The sequence below is a fragment of the Neomonachus schauinslandi genome, chromosome 8 (genome assembly GCF_002201575.2).
Source record: "Neomonachus schauinslandi chromosome 8, ASM220157v2, whole genome shotgun sequence".
In the NCBI taxonomy this organism is placed as follows: Eukaryota; Metazoa; Chordata; class Mammalia; order Carnivora; family Phocidae; genus Neomonachus; species Neomonachus schauinslandi.
The window spans coordinates 41,498,648-41,515,843 of NC_058410.1; positions in this window are offsets into that span (position 1 = coordinate 41,498,648).

The following is a 17,196-nucleotide window of genomic DNA, read 5'->3' on the forward strand; positions in this document are numbered from 1 at the left end:
AAGCTCAGCAACCCATGAATATTGTTTTGGTCTTGTATATATATCGTCCTGTCCTTCACATGAGTCTATTGTGTTGTCCTAACTAAAAATTATTGTATTCAATTCAGAAAACATTCATGAAAATGTGATTTATTCTCTTTATTATAAGAAACTCTGCTTCCCCCCTTTAAAAAAAAAAAAGTCTGTGCTTCATTTAGTTTACATTACTATGTGTTTTACTTTAGTAAAATTATTTATCAAGTACAATTATTATTGAATTTATCCATTTTATTTTAAAAATTTCCTAAAATGCTAATTCAGAATTAGTTGCATGATTGAAAAATTGTGATTATTTTATAACAAGGTTTTTTAAACAAAAAATTGTGTTTGTTTTCAATTATGTTTTGTTAGTGTACAAAAGAATATTGATGTTTAAGTATTCTCTTACCTTTTCTTTTTAGTGTATGCTATATGACCAACTTGAAATAAAACTAAAGAATTTCTTTATACCAAATTAAGTTATTCACGGATGTCACTTGAACCATTTCCTAAGCCAAAGGGATTAGTGAAAGCATGAGCCAGTAATTAAATATTCTCTTAACATATGGAATATACTATATCTTTTATTTCTAAAATGATTTTCACAGAATCATTCCTAAAAGACACTCTATGTGATTTTCTCTTCTTTTGGAATAATTCTACCAAAATGTGATCCTATAAGTAATAATGCTCAAGGGGAGGTGGGTTACTGTGAATAGCTTCCCTGTTAGAACACTGACAACCAGTTCTCTCTCGTGAACACCTACCAGCTTCTCCAAATGCCTGGTAGAAACTCCTACTATAATTCTTACTCTAGCAGTGCTGATGAGTTACATTTTGACCAGTAATGTACTTTTATTTTATTTTTTTAAAAGATTTTATTTATTTCAGAGAGAGTGAGCGAGAGAGAAAGCACAAACAGGGGTAGGGGCAGAGGAGGAGGAAAAACAGACTTCCCGCTGAGTGGGGAGCCCGGCATGGGGCTCGGGGCTCCATCCCAGGACCCTGGGATCATGACCTGAGCCCAAGGCAAGCACTTAACTGACTGAGCCACCAGGCGCCCCAGTCATGTACTTTTATAAAGAATCTCACTTACCTGAACTTAGAAGCTTGTCTCGATTGAAATGTTCTGTAAAAATTGTGGGACAGATTTCTTTAAATATGTTTTTCTCGTATTCTCAGAAATACTAATGCCATTTCATCAATATAAACACTGACTTCCGAGAACTGTAATTTCTCTGATTGCTGGGTCTTGTCTGTGCAGAAGAAATGGATGCAGTCTGATTTGCTAGTCAGGCACTACTGCTCTTGAGGGCTGAGGGACAGTCACTTACAGTTGCCATCATCTGCACAGCCTCTTCAGGCACCACCATGGGCCAGGCTTAGAGTCTGCTGTATCCTTGTTGCTCTGTGGGTTGAAAAATGCACGTTATTGGCACAGTAGAGAATAGACTCTTTTTCAGAACTGTGAGGATTTCTTAATATGAGAAGCAACTGTATTTTTGGATTTTTACCTTTATTCCAAAATACCAACTTCTGGAATTTTTAAAGAGATGAACAGATGGATTCGTTTTTAAGGACTTTAAATGCCTATCTCACATAAACTGTGGTGGATTACTCTCATTTCAACGAGTAGCATAAACATCCAAAAAGAATTGGTGGCTGTAGATTGGAGATGAGTAAGGAGAACATTGTACTGGTAGAGGAATGAGTTATGGGAACTTGAACTAGGGTACTAGGAGTAAGAAAGATAAAGGAAAATAGAATTATCAGAACTTGATGACAGATTGAATGAGGAGGACAAGGGAGAGAAGGTGTGGAAGCAGAGTTTGGAGTTTTGATTGGGAAAATGTTACTAACACAAAAAAGGAAGTCTGGATTAGGAACTGATTTGCTGAAAGAGATGTAATGATTTTGATTTGGAGTATTTTAGTATGAAGAAGTGAAACATCTAGGTAAAGATATCTCACTAGAAATTTAAAATATTGGCTATGGAGTTCAGGTTAAAATTGTTAAAGATTTGGGATTATACGCATAGAACTGATGTTTGAAAATAACAGGTACAGATGAGATTACTGAGAGATAGGATGATTTAGGCTATGTGCCAAAAAGTCACACACACACAGCCCGAGTGGATTTCCTCATTTAATGTAAGCAAATAAAAAAAAAAGAAAAAAGAGGCAAGGTAGAATCTGGGAAAGAGAAGGGTATTTAGAATGACCACAAGGGCTTATTTGTAAGGAAATATCACCTAAGTACTGGGAGAGTTTCAACTTTGAAAAAAGGACATTTATTCCTTTAAAACAAGAGTGAATGCAGAGCATAAAGAAAAAAAAAAAAACGTTTTGGGGTGGAGAGCATGAGCATTAGGAAGCTGGGGTTTGAAGATAACTTCTCAAAATGGTGAGGTTATCAGCTGACTACAAATGAAGAGTGAGTTGAGCAGACTTGAAGGTTGCAATACCTCTGGGGGACTCCGAAGACAGATGAATAAAAGGATTATCTAAAACAGGGAGGGTCTAGGGTGATTATGTATTGGAGTAAAATGTCATTGTTTTATAGATTTCCTTTTATTAGTATCAGAATAATCCTTTCTATGCACCAAATTTCCATTTTATCTAATAATGATTGGACAGTAAGGAAGCAGAAGTTAATTTGGACCTCAATAATACGCAAGTTCAGAAATACTCTACCTAAATTGGTAAAACCAGCCATAAAATGTGTTCTTAATGTGACGGTTGATCAATCATACTTCCTTTAGAATAGTGAAGATTTCCCAACATATTACTGACCTGTGCTAGAATCCTTTTTCAGTAGATGTATTTCTGGGGTCTGACAATTTGCTTCATAACTCCAGAGAATTCACTTAACTGAGACTTGCTTCCCATTATTTAGCATTCTATCATCCTTGAGAGAGATTTCAGGATCAAAGTTTGTCTCAACCTGGGTAAAATCTGAACTTATTCTGAGAGATAGCCCACCTCTCCACCTCTATCTCCAAGTATATCTTACTGTGAGGCTACATACCAAAAAAAAAAAAGATTTGTCAAAGGAAGAATTGTTTTGTTTTGTTCTGTTTTGTTTAATGAGAGAGTCCCAGCCAGTGGATAAATTTGTCTTTGGCTCCACCTTCTGTACAAAGTGAAAATGAACATCATCAGAAGTAACTGGTAAATCATTTAATACTTTGATAATTTTTGCCTTTTTAAAATTAAGCTTGGTTCATTTTTTATGATCATTTTTTAATGTTTATATTCCTTCATGCAGCAAATATTTCCTATGTTCTGAGGAACTATGCTAGTGACGATTTTTTAGTTATGCAGTGAAAACAAAAACAGTATTAGGTTGAAATTCATACAGCTTTAGGGTTTGAGTTTTCTTTAACTGAATTTTGAAAAAGTGACCAAATAATTTTTGGAAAAATAATAGTTTTTTTCTTAAAGGAACATGTTCTTTTTTCTAAGGTTCTACAGGGAGTTGCTATTTTTAAGCATCCTATTAATGCTGTGTCCCCTTTAAAAAATTACCAGAAGCAAAGCTAGAAGTTTTGGATCTGAAACTATTGATTTTGCACATATATTAATTTATATTAAGGAGACACATTAAGGCATTTGGACAGACTGACAGTTGGCTATTTCCTCTAACAATTTAAGTCAGCTAAAGCTCATCTAACAATGAGAAAATATTGTAGTATTTTAAGCCAAAGAAAATGAACATTATTTAATTAATTAAAAATCATTCAGCAAAATAGTTATCTCGTCAATAAAATCATTCACCATCATTTTATATTTGGCATTGTACTGAATGCAGTGGAAATTTGGAGAACAGAGAGAATATTTTATAAGTGCAGGTGATTCCTTTATATGCAAAATGTTTGCAAACAATCAACATGAGCAACATATAGTTATAATAACAAATGCATGAACAAAAGTATTCACATGCGTGTTGAGTTGATGCCAAAGAAAAGGGAAAGACATCATTGCTTCAGAAGTCAGCTGATAAAAATTCCCAAATGAAATATTTATATGCTTGGTTATAGCACCACTTACTAAAGTCGTTAAAATGCCCTTCTGTTGTATGTCTAAGCCTGCTTTGGTGTACAGGGAAAGGTACCTATGGGCAGCTTTTATACAGTACATGTCCTTCATGGATACCACCAAATTTAATAGAGCTTTCATTTAGGATAGCATGAAACAACACAATTATCTATAAGAAATTATGTTTCATAATCACTGACCTCTACCTCTGAAACTAATAATACATTATATGTTAATTAATTGAATTTAAATTTAAAATTCAAAAAAAAAGAAATTATGTTTCATAGTAACAATAAATTCTGTATGTAGTAAAAATATTACAGCCCACATAACTCTAAGAATGACAAAATTAACAAACTCCGTAAGACCTTAAGAGAGCCTCCAGTTTTCTTATTAATTAATTATTTGCTGCTGGAAATGAGTAGTACTTTAGTGTCAGGTGGGTACTGATAAAAAAACAAAGTCCAAAACTGTTGTAGCAAATTTAGTATGTTTGGAAGGTGTAGGTGCCTTTTTAAACTCTTGAAGATTCATGTAGTCACCTACAACAAAACACTAGAGGTCAGAGCCAGCACAATATAAAGTCAGAATATTACCACCCAGTGAAGTATGGTTTAAGGCCGTTCAAAGCTCTTTCAGACCAAAACCGTCTTCCCTAGTCATTCACTATGGAGGGTAGATGTTCCACCATTAAAGTTTTACCTGTGGATTAAGACATTGGAGTCCTTAAGGAGGTGACAAGGTACCTATGGGCAATTTAACAAAAAATTAATTTACCATTGTGACTTACAAAAAGAGCTTTAAAAATCTGGGGATATAAATTTGTGCCATGTGCCATGACATTAGTGCCAGATTAAAATACAAGCTTTTAGACCAAGGTCAGCCTCACATTTAGACACTTTTTAAGTACTTAGTAGTAGGCAGGCACTGAACATTTTGTATAACTTGGTGTGTATTCTCTATGAAGTCCCAACTTTGTTCTTTGTAGGTGCTGAGACCACCCCTTCACGTGAAAAGAAGTGACGATATTCCAGAAACAGCACTCATATTGTAATACAAAGACTTGGCCCCCCGATATCCTCCAAACCAATGACTGGACACAGAACGAAGGGTCAAGTAACTAGTTTCTTACAGCCTGTTCATGCGAAATTATAGCCAATGTACATTTGTTGAATACCACTAAGTTCATCAAGAAGAGCCTATTTCTAACATTCATTTTGCTGATTAGCAAACCACTAATTTCACTAGTGAAAATCCCTACCTAACATTTGGTGTGTTTCAAGGACATGAATACAGAAGCACTGGTAGTTCTCTCTGAGGTGGCCTTTCTGATGTGTGTTTGCCACCCAGCCCCAGACCATGAATTCTTGATTAAGTATCCATATTCTACATGTAACTTCAACCAACCAACACACACATTCATAGCACTGTATCTTTGCTGAAGTTTTAAAAAGCGAATCATAAAACAGGAAAAGTATGTATCCCTTAGGTAGTACAATTTAGTATACTAGAAAATGGACGTAGCTTTTGGGATTCCTAGTGGTAAGAGGGTAAGAGAAAGCCAGGAGTTGAAAGCAGATGCCAGAAGAATTGGAGCATATTAAGAACACATAGGGATATTTTAATAATTTTACATTTGCATGGCCCCATCTCAAGAAGTTAGGCATTTACTCCTTAAAAAAAGGCAGGGATATTTTAAATGCTTTTAGTTTAAAGTTAATATGTGTTCTTACTACTTCATAATACTTTATGTTTACTTTCATAAGTAACTTGAATCCTACATCATATAAGTCCAGATTTACTCGTATTCAATAGGTTTTCCTTCATGTTCCACACTGACCTTCTCCACCCCACACCCCGGACATTTTCCCAACCCCGGATCATTCATGTTGAAATACTAGTAGGCAGGTTGTTATCACCTGACTTCTGATCTTGCAAGCAGCATGGATAGTCTCCTGGCAATCTTGTTTTATAAAATTCCTAGTCAAAATAGCAGACTTGGTGTGTTTGAAAGGGTCAGGTGACTTTTTAATCTATTAGAAATTCATGCAGTATTGGGTGGAATTCATTCCAGTAATCAATTTCCCTTCTGTAATTTGAGTAGTTCTTTTATTTTCATTCTTGAGTAAAACACTCATGGTTTTTAAATATTGAAATTTAAAATATTAAGGTGTGGAAAGTGAAAGAAATCAAGTTATTATTACAGGTAACAGTATTTTTTTTTTAAATTCTGAAGCATTAATAGACACAATGAATGTACTTCAGTGATATAATTCTTCATTCATGGATTTGTATATAAAGATTTTCAGTAACTTACTTGGCTTCTTTGAAATAGTTTAGTCAGTGGGAAAAGGAGTACAGAGTTGTGAATCAGACCTTTTGATTATGCCCATCCATAAAAAGATAGCACATTGTGTGTTTAGATTAAATTCTAAAATATAGCCAGCTTTAACAGAATTTTTAATGAATTGACCACTAAACCAGATAGGACATAAAATCAATCTTTATTTTGGACCTTAATTAGGCAATGAAAACTGCAATTTTGGATTCAGATTCAAGAAACAGTTATAGAAACCTATTATGTCTTTAATATTTCTGTGGTTTTACCTAAAGGCAATCCTAATTAAGTCAGATTCATTTGGAGGGGCTTCCAATATCCTTAAATATGAAGACATGCTAAAGCCAAATTATAAAATGCTTGATATACTTTAATATTTAAATTAACTAGTTAATAATTTTAATATAAAACCCCACAAAGCTATATAATTTACTATTCATATCACAAATTATAGGATATATTTAAAACAATATAAAATTGCCTAATAGTTCATCATGAGGCAAGATGAGCCCATAATGCTTAAAGGTTTTTGATGACTACAGTCTTCTTTTCAAATGTCAGTTTATCTAACCATATGTATAACCTTATTTGGAAATGATATCAAAACTCCACAGTTGAGGCCTTTCCTGAAGAGAAGGCCCAGACCAAATGGCCCTTCTGATACTGGCCTTTCTGTTTAACACCTACTCTGTGCCCTGGCCTCTTAGTAAAAAGATCTGGATTCCAGGCTAGGAGTTGAAGCTTCTCTGCCATTGACTTGCTAGTCACGTTTGCTTTGGATAATTCCCTGACTCTCTTTTCTACCAACTTTTTGATGTGTAATAAACCTATAGAAGGGTGAACATATCCTACATGTGTCATTTGAAGGATTTTTGCAAATCAGATACATCTGTTTAACCAGCAATCCTATCAAAACTGGAAAATTACATCAGCATCATCCCCATAGCTTTCCTTGAAGCCCCTTTCTTTCATTAGTTCCCCCATAGGGTAATCACTATCCAGTCTTCCTTATTTTTCCCTCCTCTCTTTAATTAAATGGAATCTTAAAGAATGTGCTTTTTTGTTGTCTGGCTTCTTTCAGTTTCATCTATATCTCTGTAGAAAGTTATAGGTCATTCATTATTATTGATCAGTCAAATACTCTTGTATGAAATACCACTGTTTATTTTTTCTACCTTTAATGGACTTTTGGGTAATTTCCAGTTTTTGGATTTTACAAATGAAAATTCTCTGAACATTCTAGTACATGTCTTTTGAGTTTTATGTCATTTTTTACTGATTTGTAAGAGCCCTTTATTTATTTAATGGGTCCTTTTGTTCAGTATATTGTGAAAAGCTTTTCTTCCTCTGGTTGCCTTTTTACTCTCTTAATGGTTTCTCCTGATAAGGAGAAATTTCTAGACTTAATATACTCTAAATTGTCAATCTTTTCTTTACAATTAGGATCTTTTGTAATCTTTTAAAGAAATCTGCCTACTCCAACTAAAATCAAGAAGATATTTTCCCATGTTTTCTTCTGTAAGTTTTATTGTTTTACCTTTCACCTTTAGATCGGCAATGCCTGTGAAATTAACTTTGTGTATGGCATAAAGTAGAGGTCAAATTACATTTTTGTCAATATAGAAATTTAGCTTATGCAGCATCATTTATTAAAAAGACCATCCTTGGGGTGCTTGGTGGCTTAGTGGGTTAAACGTTTGCCTTTGGTTCAGGTCATGATCCCAGAGTTCTGGGATTGAGCCCCTTTGTTGGGCTCCCTGCTCAGTGGGGAGCCTGCTTCTCCCTCTCCCTCTGTCCTTCCCCCCTACTCATGCTCTCCCTCTCTCTCTCTCAAGTAAATAAATAAATAAAATCTTAAAAAAAAAATAAAAAGATCATCCTTTTTCCATTGTACTGCAGTGTTCTCTCAGTGGTAAATCAGCTGACTATATATGTCTGGGTCTATTTCTGAAAACTCTCCATTCTGTTCCATTGGTCAGTTTGTCTATCTTTGTACCAATAACTTGTTCTCTTAGTTACTAATCTTTTATGAAAGGTCTTGACATATGATAGTATAAGTACTGCAGCTTTGTTCTACTTTTTCAGATGGTGTTGGCTATACTTGGCCCTGCATTTTCATATGATGTTTTAAAAAATCATCTCATTTTTCAAATACATACAAAATAAAAGATAAATAAGAAAAAAAAAAACTGTTAATGTTCTTATTGGGATGGCATTAGGATGATTCTATAGATTTTTATTCTTTATTTTGCCTCGTCTTCAAGGGTATTTTCACTGGATATAGAATTTGGGGTTGACAGTTTTTTCCGTTAAGCACTTGCATGCATCATGTTCCATTCTTTCCTAGCCTCATAGTATCTGAGAAGTGAGCTATTAATTGGATTATTATTCTTGTATATGTAAAGTGTCATTTTTTTCTTGCTGCTCATAAGATTTCCTCTTTATCTTTGGTTTTCAATTATACAACTATTGTAACTGAAAATTTCTGTCTTTCATCAAATTTGGGAATTGGAGGCCATTACATCTTCAGTTGAAAAAAGTGTTTTTTTTCTGCTACATTCTCATTTTCATGTCTGTTTGGACTATGATGTATATACAGAACTATGTGCTAGCATCTAACAGGACACTGAGGCTTTGTTCATTTTTTTTCCTCCCTATTTTCATATTGGATAATTTCTTTTGATCTATCTTCAAGTTCATTTGCTTTTTCTTCTGTCATCTCCATTCTGCTGAGTCCACCATTGATAATTTTTTTTAACATATATTTTTTTTGGCTCTAAAATTTTCATTTGTTTTTTCCTTTATCATTTTTATTTCTCTGCTGAGATTTCATATCTTTTTATTCAATTGTGAACATATTTTGTTTTACTTCATTGAAGTTAGTTAAAATAGCCACTTTAAAACTCTTAACTTCTAATACTAACATTTGGGACATCTTAGGGCTGCTCTTAGTTGATTTTCTTTTCTATTTCAGTGTGTTCCATTTATCTGGTTTTTCATGTCAGGCAATTTTAAAATTATACCCTAGAAATGATAAGTGTTAAGTTTTTGAGATTCTGGATTCTGTTATTTTTCTCTGTTGTGTGTTATTTCTTTTGTTTTATCCGGCAATTATCTTATTGGAATTTTTGTAGGATAAAATTATTTTAGAGCTGAACTAGGACATCTCTATGTTTATCTTAGGGACATCTGGAAGTCTGTCACCTAATCTTGGCCAAGAAAAGATCAGTGAGCTAACTAATAATTTATAATATGCTGTTTTAGGTTCAAAACTCCCCCTGGAGCCACCCAAGATTGACTTGTTTGTGGATGAATTATACCTGGCATGACCAGTTAAACTTTTGAGCTTGGCTTTTATACCTAAAAGAACATTAAAGGGCCCACTGAAAATTTCTGGGCAGGGTCTCCTGAAACCAAGACTTAGCAGAGAAATCTTGGCAATTCAATCCCAAGATGAAACACATACTCATTTTGTGAGAGTGACAGAGCCTGGGGAGCTGAAGGTCTCACACATGTGCTTAGTGCTTGCTTTTTTTTTTTTTTTTTTTGCTTCCTACCCCATCCTCCTCTTCTCTTGAACCGTATTTCCTTTGCCTTCAATAAATGTCTTACATGAGTATGCTCTGTGGAGTCTTGTAAATCCTTTCAGTTATCTAACCTATTGTAACCTATGCAAAATTGAACTGCTAATTCTGTTTCTTGGGTAGCAGCATTTCAATTACTATTGGCCAGGATCTTTCTAACTGTTCCACACATGTGTGATTAAGGTGTCAGTCAAAGATATGGGCAGGATGAATTTGAGCAACCCCTTTCTGATTTTTTCCTTCCAAAATTTACCTACTCTCTTCGATGGTCACAGTTTTCCAAGCTTCAGTTTTATGGCTTGCCAGGCTGTTTTCCATCCCAGCCCCAGTGCATCCAGCACCATATGCACTTGGCCTCCAGCTGAAAGTTGCAAAAAAGGGGAACTCACTTGATGGAACTCCATTTTTCTAGACAAGTACATAGTCAATCTTATTCTGTTCGCTCTCCAGTGCTGTAAGGAGCTGCTATTTGTATTAGGTCTAGATTTTATGGATGTTTTCTGTGGAGGATTCAGGCTGGTTTGATCTTACTCTATCATTATAGGAAGTGGAACTGCTCTCATGAGATTTTTAAACTATTGCCTTTTTTAAAAAAAAATTATTTTTTTAAAAAAAGTGGTACATTTTTGTTTGTTTGATACACAAGACTTATTGGAAACCCTGAGCTAATGGAATGTTTAGAACCAGAGCATTTAAAGGAGAGTTTGTCTTATCCTAAGAATAATTATGAATCCATTTGTTCAGAAAAAATATTTTTACCAAAAAATAAAAGCTTCATCAGTTGTTTGCTAATTCTAACTAAGTGGTCTAATGATGTATTTGACTCACTACAGCCCTAGCATTATTGGATAATAACAAATAGATGCCAATTACATCTAGGGGGGAAAAAAAAGCTTGCTATATATAATACATGAATATAATCTCTTCTTCCTTTTCACTATGTTATTATACAATCTTATTTAATCCAATGAGGTAGGTATTGTATATCTATTTAACAGATGACCAAACAGATGTTCTGGGAAGTTAAGTACCCTGCCCAAAGTCACGGTACTAAACGATAAGGCCTGGTCTATTTGATTTCTAAGTCTGAGCTCTTAGTTATATATAAGACATGATTAACTACTGTGAGTTAATTGGTATCTATAAGGATGTGTGTGTGTGTGTTTGTGTGTATGCTTTTAGTATATTTGTAGTAAGTGATATTCCTGGCAGAGGGAAAAAAAGCATTACTGAAGGAAAGTACCCTGGCAAATGCTAACAACTTTACAAATTTCTTGTGAATAATGGTATTAAATTGATCAGCAAATGAATATGGTTTTTATGAGGCATATAAACAAGTTTATAATAAACCATAATTATTCAGTTTTCTTTAGTATATTTAAAATAATTATGTCCTATAGTTAGTACCTCTGGAAGCACAGATATATTTCATGGTATTGTAGGAAGATCTGTAAGGCAGAATGGCAAACTATGATCCACAGGCCAAATCCTGCCCACCATTTATTTTTGTAAGTAAAATTTAATGTTATGATATTTTATTGGAATACAATCATGATTATTTTTGTACTTATTATCTATGGCTGTTTTTAAGCTATAATGGCAGAGGTGAGTAGTTGTAGCCAATACAATATGACCCCCGAAACTAAAATATTCACACTCTGACTCTTAGCAGAGACAATTTGCCAACCCCTACTCTTAAAGTATCCTTGAGATTCTCTAGTTTTTCTCTCTCCCATCTTCCACCTTCCCATTTTATTAATAAGGTACTTGAGATCCAAAGAGGCCTAGTAACAAATGAATTGTATATCTAGGACTAGAACCCAGGTCCCTTATTTCTCAATTTGGAACTTTGAATTAAATCTTTCTTTCTTTTTCTTTTTCTTTCTTTTCTTTCTTTCTTTTTTTTAGGCTCATGTTTATAGAAAGACATGGTTCTCTGATCTCTGTGTGAATTTTATTCCGGTCTTTCTCTAAATCATTTCCCACATGATGAATTAGGTTTATAAGCTAGGAAAGTATTTCCTTCAGGTTCACAAACACAGAATCAAATCACAGAACAGCCTGTTTTAAAAGGCTACATTTTTACACAAACAGTACATGATTTGGTAGGCTAATATTTAGAAGACCAATGTCAGTGGGTAGAAACAGTTTGTTCACTTTATACCTGCTTGTCTTAAGTTACCTTACCTTCATATTTGCTGAAATTTTCAGATGTGTAATTGATCTGTCTAAAGGTGGTTGCTGGTTATCATGCTAATTTCCAAAGCTTTAAGACTGATAGTGAAACATTTCAGAAAGTTAACAGTCATATATTTAAGAAGAAAAATTCTGCTGCAACAGGTATCATTCTAATGTAGTATGTGCATGAATTTGCCCTTTGTTTCCAAAGTGTAAGGTTTTACTTCTAACATTGATTCCTTCTAAAAACCAAATGAAGATTTGGACAGAAGACCTCAAGCTTTTGTGTATATATGCTAAACCTCCGTCTTTAGGCACAGATCATGATAATGGGACAGCAGATGCAGCTGCACAATGAAAAAGCATTTTTATCATTAAAATATTATCTAAACATTATTCACAAAGGCTTTTACTTACATCACTGGAACGCCTCTAACTTTAAGTAGGCTCTAGAATAGTTATTCACAAAGGCTTTTACTTATAACATTGGAACCCCTCTGACTTTAAATGGGCTCTGTAGTAGTGGGTGCAACATTTGCAGAATATGATATTTAATTGGTGAACTTTCTTAAATGCAGATGATTGGGATCCACCAGAGGTATAGGGACTCTGAATCTTGGGGTGGGAACAGTTGCATGTACCTTAAAGATTTAAGGGTCAAAACTGTTCAGGGGGGAAATGATGAGAGAGAAGAAGGCTAACTGAAGACAAAGCATAAGCTGACACCTGCAACCTCCCCTCACCCCCTACTACTGGGTGGGACATGTGACATTCTTCCAGGAATCTCCCAACTATCTTAATGTTAATGCCTTGCTAGAGGGGAAAACAACCTTAACTGGACAATGGCATGGCCTCTGGTATCTTGTAGGTCTTTTTTAATCCTTTTAAAACCTCCCTTTTCCATACTTCCCCCAACTCCAAGTATATACAATCAGCCACTCCTCATGACCCGGTGCCGCAGCTCTTTTTGCCCATGGGTCCTGTCCCCGTGCTTTAATAAAACAACCATTTTGCACACACAAAAAAGATTTGCATGTGACTCTGAATCACAGCAAAGTCCCTCTGGTAATGAGGAGACTGTTTTCATCTGACAGTCTAGAAAACTGAGTTCTAATCCTGACTATCCTGTTAAGTTATAATGTGGCCTTGGACAAGTCACTTAGGTAGCAAATAAACAGGGCGGAAGGGCTGTTCTTGCCTTTCTCCAGAGTTGTTCAATTTCTTTTGTTTTCTCATCTGTGAAACCAGGATGATACTACTATCCACCTTGCAATTCTTATGAGAATTAAGATCATGCAGATACTTGATTTTGGCTCAAGTAGTGATCCCAGGATACTGAGATCGAGCTCTGCATATAGTACCTAGCACATAGTAAGAAGCCAGTAAAAGTTAATTCATTAGACTTACTATGATCATTATTAGTGCTGTTGCCAAAATGACTTAGAACTATAATTCAATATACTAGACATACTATTGGGATGCCTGGGTGGCTCATCGGTTAAGCGTCTGCCTTCAGCTCAGGTCATGATCCCAGGGTCCTAGAAGTAGATGAAATTGCTTTTTACCAAGTGTTTAGGCTTTTTTTTTTTTTTTTTTAGTAAAAGCAGCAGCTTGTTGCTTGACTACTATGTCTTTTGACAAGGTAGATAAAAATTCTATGATAATGCCAAAATTACACTGCAAATTGTTGAAAACAGCCATTATATCTCTCCCTTGTTGAGTATTTGAGCATGAGCAATGCATTGTGTGTTTCATTAGGGAAGAACAGGATCCTAGGATCATGACCTGAGCTGAAGGCAGTTGCCCAACCAACTGAGCCACGCAGGCGCCCCCTTGTTGCTATAATTTTAAAGACTTAATAAAATTGTTGTTAATAGCCTTTTCATCATTTAAACTGCCTTCCCTTGAGAATTCCATAATTGCTTCTGATAAATTCCTTGTAAGAGTATGGGGAACTGAGGATAAGAAATGTTTAGATGATCATGAACATACACAATATCAAAGTTTACTTTATGAGAAATAACACTAGGAATATTGAGAAAGAGCCAGTCAAGAGATGCCATGCTTATTGTCTTATAAACTAAAACTTATGTTTTCTACAAGGTAAGTTAAATGAGACTATAAGAGTGAACGTGCTTGCTTTTCCTATCAGATCTCTCTTCCTCAAGTTTGAATTAGAGAAATTTCCCTACGGGGAAAAAAAATAGTTCTTAATACATAAAGTGAAGCAATAGATTAAAAAAAAATATTGTAATACATGTAGAAAATAAAAGAAAAACCTAGCAAAAGACTAATTTGGATTACATAAAACAACATCAATGGTAGTAATAGATACATAGGCAAAGTATATTAACCAAGAAATCGAAATGATTAACACATTAAAAAAATTACCACCACTAGTAATTTAAGAAATATAGATTAAAATAAAATAGCATTTTCTCTACAGAATTAGTAGAGATTATAAAATAGCAATATGAAACACTGGTAACAGGGCGTGATGACACTACTATTCAATGCTACTGTGTGTATAACTTAAAGTTTTTAAAAAATCATTCAGGGGCATCTGGGTGGCTCAGTCGTTCAGTGACTGACTCTTGATTTTGGCTCAAGTAGTGATCTCGGAGTCCTGAGATCGATCTCTGCATTGGGCTACAGGCTCAGCATGGAGTCTGAGCTCAGCAGGGAGTCTGCTCGAGATTCTTTCCCTCTGCCCCTCCCCCAACTCAGGGGTGCAATCTCTGTCTCTCTCTCTCTCAAATAAAGCTTTTTCTAAAAAAAGTAATTTAGCAACAAAACATCAGTCTTGAACATGTTACATTTTTGTATTAGTCTAGTCTCTGAGGTTTGCAAGCTACAGAAACCATACTACACCTGTTTAGGTCAAAAAGGAAATCATATCCTAGTTTGAGAATGGAATCTGCTACTAAAATTATGTTATTAAGAATCTCTAATCTCTTAAAACTAATTTCTGGCTTTTCTCTTTCCTCCGTGTTAGCTTCATACCAAGGCAAGCTCTCTCTAGTGGTCACTAGAAAATTGGGCTTATATCACACCTGTTTAGCAAAATCCCTAATGAAAGGGAATGACTTTTCCACAGTAGTTCCTGGAAGAACCCAAGACTGAATCTCCTTGTCTGGGTTGGGTCTCACATTCAGTCCTGAGCCATAGATGCCCTAATTCCCAGGTGTGGGTCCTGCATGTACCTTTGGAGCTAGGAATGGAGTTGGCTTTAACCCAAACCTCTTGGAATACAGGGTGATTCTCCAAAGGGAGATACTGTCACCAAAAGGAGGGGAAATTAAGGCCAGTCAGGAAAAACAAATAGTTATTCTAGGGATGCCTGGGTGACTCAGTTGGTTCAGCATCTGCCTTTAGCTCGGGGCATAATTCAGGGGTCCTGGGATAGAGCCCCACGTCGGGCTCTCTGCTCAGCAGGGAGTCTGCTTCTCCCTCTTCTTCTGCCCCTCCCCCTGCTTGTGCTCTCTCTCTCTCTCTTTCAAATAAATAAATTAAACCTAAAAAAAAAGGAAAAGGTTACTCTAGTACAGTTTTACCCTTTAATAATACTCTGTGAATCAATGCTACGAAATAATAGATGAAGATTTACACTTATTTTTTTAATTTTTTTTAAAGATTTTATCCATTCAGGGCGCCTGGGTGGCTCGGTTGGTTAAGCGACTGCCTTCAGCTCAGGTCATGATCCTGGAGTCCCAGGATCGAGTCCTACATCGGGCTCCCTGCTCAGTGGGGAGTCTGCTTCTCCCTCTGACTCTCTCCCCTCTCATGCTCTCTCTCACTCTCTCTCTCTCAAATAAATAAATAAAAAATCTTAAAAAAAAAAAAAGATTTTATCCATTCATCTGACAGAGAGAGAGAGAGCACAAGCAGGGGGAGCAGCAGTCAGAGGGAGAGGCAGGCCTCCTGCTGAACAGGGAGCCTAATTCGGGACTGTGTCCCAGGACCCTGGAATCATAACCTGAGCTGAAGGCAGATGCTTAACCAACTGAGCCACCCAGGCATCTCCAGATTTACATTTACTACAGCTTTAGTTATAAAGCTTTAGCAAAAAAAAGAAAAAAAAAAGAAAACAACAACAACAAAAAACCCTTGAGCAATCCTATTGCCCAACAATAGGGGAATTGTAAGTTAAGAAATATAAAATGTTTTAGGGAGTCATAAAATTATATTTTCAAATGGTTTTTAGTGCCTATGGGGAAAGGACATTTTATAATATAAAGCCATAAAGGCAGAATATAAGATAATACATACAAGATGATCCCACTTTGTCAAAAGTACACAGGAAAAAAACTTAGGAAAATCTATTAAAATAACGATTAGCCCAAAAAAAACTGTTGGAATTCATGTATTCATAAAACAAATATTTTTGAAATTCTTATTTGATTCCAGGAATTTTTATTCTGAATATTATTGTCTCTATAATTTTCATATTTTTACATATGTTACAGTAAGCAACTGAGAGGTGTACTGCATTTAAATTGAAATTCTAATAACCCCACTTAAATCCTTATAATGTTCCAAACATCGTTGTATGGTGGTTTCAGGTACACTGTTCCATTCAGTGTACCTCTTATGAAATCAGTTGTCCGTTCTATTTGCTCCGTGTGAGTATTGTTCTTCTGCAGAAGCCATAAATAAAATTTGTTGATTGACAGAGCGATTCATTTGTTCATTCATCCAACCACCTATGAATTGTTGGTGGGATTAAAAAATAACCCCTAAAGGAATTTCCTAAAATTGGGTAGGTAAGAAAGCTTTTAAATTATCATGGGTCAGTGAACAGGTTTTTCCAATGATTACTATATGTTAATTATACTTTGCTTTAAGTAAATGAAGAGCTAAATGAATGTCAGCAATTCTGTCAAAGCCATTGTGTGTGAAGAGGTTATGCTCATATACAGTAGCCTTCAACTGCAATCATAAAAATCATTTATGTAAATCGTCTTTCTGCACAATTTTGGAATTACTGTATCTTATTATGAATATTTAAATATAGTATTGGTGTTTAAATATACTATAGATG